Source organism: Petaurus breviceps, unplaced genomic scaffold, assembly GCF_028583685.1.
Source record: "Petaurus breviceps papuanus isolate PSGF00001 unplaced genomic scaffold, PetGlider_PUasm1.0 208, whole genome shotgun sequence".
NCBI classification, from domain to species: domain Eukaryota; kingdom Metazoa; phylum Chordata; class Mammalia; order Diprotodontia; family Petauridae; genus Petaurus; species Petaurus breviceps.
The window spans coordinates 19,188,464-19,193,048 of record NW_027185852.1 but is presented as its reverse complement, the minus strand read 5'-3'; the positions used below and the strand labels follow the sequence as shown (position 1 = coordinate 19,193,048).

Here is a 4,585-nt window from a genome sequence, read left to right as displayed (position 1 = left end):
AGAGAGAGAGAGAGAGAGAGAGAGAGAGAGAGAGAGAGAGAGAGAGAAGAGAGGAGATACAGAGAAAGATTCAGAGAAACAGAGAGGAGAGAGAGAAGAGAGACATAGAGACAGAAACAGGAAGAGGAGAGGGAGAGAATATATCTGTGCATATTAAGGCAGAAGTTTTGTGTGAATATAACTCTGAAAGACTTTTAGAGTAAATGTATCTACCTCCTTTCCTTGCAGAGGTGGATGCTATGGGTACTGACTCTTGCCTGTACTGTCAAAAAAAAAAACTATCCTAGCAGACTTTGCTTAATTTATTTTCTTTGTAACAAGAGAAGGCTCCCTGATTTGTTGGGGTGGAAATAATATTTCTAGCAGAATGTTTGGTATATGGTATGCACTTAGCATAATCTCTCCTTCAGTAAAAATTCGATAGCTACCCAATGGGCATGTTTTAGAGGTCATTTTTGTTGCAATGTGGTTGAGCTGGCTGCCACCGAGGTTGCTTTAACTCAGATTCAGGGATTTTGTGAATAGGGAGAGAATTCAATTGACATAAACAAATATGGAGAATAGTACCTGACACACAGTGGGCCCTGAATTGATTATAGTTGAGTTAAAATTATTTGAGCTTAGAGTGGCCCTAACAGAAGAGAGGAGAAGAATTGCTTTGGAAAGGGGCCATCCAGGGTTGGCCTCAATAACCTCAGAGGCCCCTTCCCAATTTGAATTTTTCTGATGTTTTGTAGTTATAAAAACAAAACAAAACAAAACACAAACCCCACAAGAACTCAAGTGGGGGTTGGGTGTTTGCCAGCTGGAAGCCCACCTGATAATCATTAAGGGTGAAGTGTCAGCAAAAGAGTGGAATTAGGCCAATATCTCAAGCTGAATGGCCCTCCTGAGGAAGACAGTACCTCAATGTACGGATCTGCTACCAGCACAAACCATGGAGTTCTTCCTGAAGGGCTTCTGTATCAGACTGATGTCTACTGATTAGTTGTGAATGGTTCTGTCATCTCTTGTTCATTCATCACATTTTTCCAGGGCAAGGCAGAGGTTATGAAAAGCCACTGGGGGAAGGACCCTCTCAGGGCTTAATCCACAAAGAATGGAACCAGGATTCCTTCCTTCCTTTCCAACTCTCCTACAAGGCCAGGTACATAACCCTCAATTCCTGAGCTACAGAAACCCTTGGCAATCCACCAATCATTAATTAAACACAATGTGTATTGTGTGTCAGTGCTGGCCTAAGTACTAGGGTTACAAAGAAAACATACGATCCCTGTCCTCGGGGAGCTCAAGTTCTCATGGGGGGATAACCTGGGAATTGCTGGTTACATATTAGATGTATATGAAATAGATGGCAATTCATCTCAAAGGGAAGAATGTAGGAAGGTGAGAGGCTGGGAAATGCTCCAGAAGGTGGATCTCAGCAGCATGTAGAAAGAAGCCAAAGACTTGAAGAGGGTGGATATTTGTAGTGTGAGCATGGCTCTTTATGGGCTGTTGGGCTATTTTTCTAGTATAAAAATGCTGTGAAAGTATACCACAGCTTAAATACTTTAATCATAAACTCCAGTAACTAAATATACTTAACAAGGTGTTTTATTCATTTTCAATAATGGTCTACATAGCAGATGGTCAGGGAATGACACTGAGGTGTTCTTGAAGGCATTTCAGGAAGCTGATCACAGTGTCCTGGGTAAATCATGGATTGACTCACGCAGCTCAGGATGCAGTCTACATTGCTGGATGGTTGTGTGCTCCCACTACACGCCAGAATGGAAGAGTTCGGGCGATATATGGAAATCGAACATGGCTGGGGACCTCATAAGGAGAGGTGGGAAACATAATGGGATCTCCCCTCTCCAGAGCGGCAGCCTTCTCTGAAGAAGAGAGGGGCTGTGATGAATTCAAGGGCAAGAGGGCCTTCTACAGAAAGGAGGCAGCCTCAGGAATGAGGGAGGGTAATGAGAATGTTTAACATTGGAAGTGATGGTCCAGGAGAGAGTGAGGCAGAGTGAGGGTCCTCTCCAACACTTTGAAGCAAAGATAGACATCTTTGGACTTTTAATTCAGTGTTCACTGTGAAGATGTTGCAATAAGCATTATAAATGTAGATATGCAAAGGAACTCAGGTCATTCAGTCCAACAGCCTCATTTTGCAGATTAGGAACCTGAGTCTAGAGAGACCAAGTGATTTGCCCAAGGCCATCTACTGATTAGGTCAAAGGAAATCCCACTGACCCATTGATCTGATCTCTAGTATGTGGGTTTTGGGGTTTCCTTGATTCTTCCATCTTTTACTTGCTAACCAAGTGACACTGGCATGCCATTTAATTTCTCTGTCTGTGTTCTCAGCTGGAAAACTAGGATCATAGTGAGATGATTTTTAAAGGATCCAGATTTTAAAGGGACACAGATCATCTGCTCCAGTCTCTTCACTGGGGAAATGAGGAAACCAAAGAGGGATCCTTCAGGTCCCAAGCAGAATAACAGACCTGAGATCTGTGCTCTTTTGACTTCACCACCCTGGGACCCCAGTGTGAATGGGCACACCACCGAGTCCCAAAAGACTGGCAGGGAGAGGGAAGCTATCTGTCAATGGGAAAACCAGATATAAATGCAAAGTGATATCATTTAACTGAAAAGGAATGATGCACCATAATAATGGATAGTTTTGGCTCTAGAAAAAAAGATTAGAACCTGAATGAATCTGATAATAAAACAAATCCAGAGGAATCAAGAGGAAACATACCATTCACCTCCTGACACAGGGAGGTGAGGAAAGGAAGATGCAGAATGAAATATGTCTTTGTGGACATAGTTAATATGGGAATTTATTTTTCTGGACTATGTAGCTATGTCCTGAGAGCTTTACAAGTTTTTTTTCTTTTGGAAATTTGCTGGTGTGTGTGTGTGTGTGTGTGTGTGTGTGTGTATGGTGTGTATGTGAGTGTGGTGTGTGTGTGTGTGGTGTGTTTGTGTGTGTAAGAAGGACATTTGGAGACATAGATTAATTTTGGAGATGCTTGTTAATTGAAAAAATAACTAAGGAAAAAAAAGAAAAATAAGAGTGGCTTCAAATAAGAGACATGAGTTCCCCATTTTCTTTGTAGACATAGGAGACATAGGAGTGGGGGAGTCTACAGATATGACTATTGCATATTAAACTAAATTGTATTCAATTTAAATTATAATTTTTTTTACTAATTTTTCCTCTCTTGTTTCTCTCTTTTAAAAAAAAATGTGAGAGGGATAGAATAATAAATATTCTCTCTGGGAATAAGGAAAGGGCCCAAGGGAAAATATAAATGATGTAAAAACAAAAGATAAATATCAAGCATAATTTTAATCATTGTTACTTTCATAGCATCAGAGATTTTGAGCTAGAAGGGACCCTAGAGATTATATAATTTGACTCCCCTATTTAATGATGAGAAAACTGGGGTCTAGAGAAATGAAGGGCTTTGTGATGGGTCACACGAGTGGTAAGGAACAGGGTCAGGGTTCGAACCTAGGTTCCCTGAATCCAAATTCAGTGCCATTTACCTTGTACCATGTTGCTATTCTTTTTTAAGCAATTGGGGTTAAGTAACTTGCTCAAGGTTACACAGCCAGTTATTTCTGGGTGGGTGCTAAGTATCTGAGCCCAGATTCGATCCCAGGTCTCCCAACACTGGGGCCAGTGCTCTTACTCACTGAGCCACCTGGCCGCCCCGTTGCTATTATTTCTTCTCAATAGGAAAGCCTGGAGGGCTCATTGGGCCTGGCATTTTGGTGGGGCATTTTGGTTGACCCTATGGCTGCCTTTGTGTTGGGTCAAGGACATATGGTGGTCATAGCAAACTTACAAGGTCACTTCCATACCTCATTGACACAGGTGGAACCAAGTCCATTTCATTACTGAATTTAGCCATCCCCCTCAGGCTTCTGTCCTCCCTCCCTGACCCTGGCCCAACATGCAGACACGATTTGTGGGGAAATCCACAAATGCCCCATCCCTCCAAACACATAGCAAATGGCAGGCCATGCAGTCGCTGGGCGGCAGTCAGAAGAGGAGTGATATGGGAAAGAACGCAAGCACTGGGGGAGGGGGACACAGTAGGAAGGGCAGATCCAGAGGAGCAGGGATGGCACACAGTGGTAAGAGGAGCAGAAGGCAGGCAAAGGGCGAAAGAGAAATAAAGGCCAGATACCTACCCCAACCTGCGCTATCTAGCTACCGACCTCTGGACTTATATTATCACCACTGGGGTCCCCACCACTGGGCTCACCAAATGGATCACTGCTGGATGAGGCCTGAGACCCATCAGGCTAAAATACAAGAACATAACACCTTTTTGTTGTTTGTGGTTCTCAACAGAATCAAGTGGAAAGACAGGCGTGGATTATCATCGTGCTGCGAATAAAGTTCATTATTTAGAAAGAAGACACAAATTCAGGAAAGGGAACACAGCCATGGATAGTAGGGCCTTGTTTCTTTTTAAATGATAGTTGCCCAAGATTCACAGATTATGCTTTTAGAGAAAACAGAAAAATGGAAAGAAGGAAGGAAGGAAGGAAGGAAGGAAGGAAGGAAGGAAGGAAGGAA

General features: G+C 42.7%; 1 protein-coding gene across 1 annotated transcript in view; it reads right to left on the bottom strand.

Annotated features, from left to right (window-relative positions):
* Window positions 1-4,585, bottom strand: part of LOC138165306 (disabled homolog 1-like) — a 484,798-nt gene that overhangs the window by 16,619 nt on the left and 463,594 nt on the right. The window lies entirely within an intron of this gene.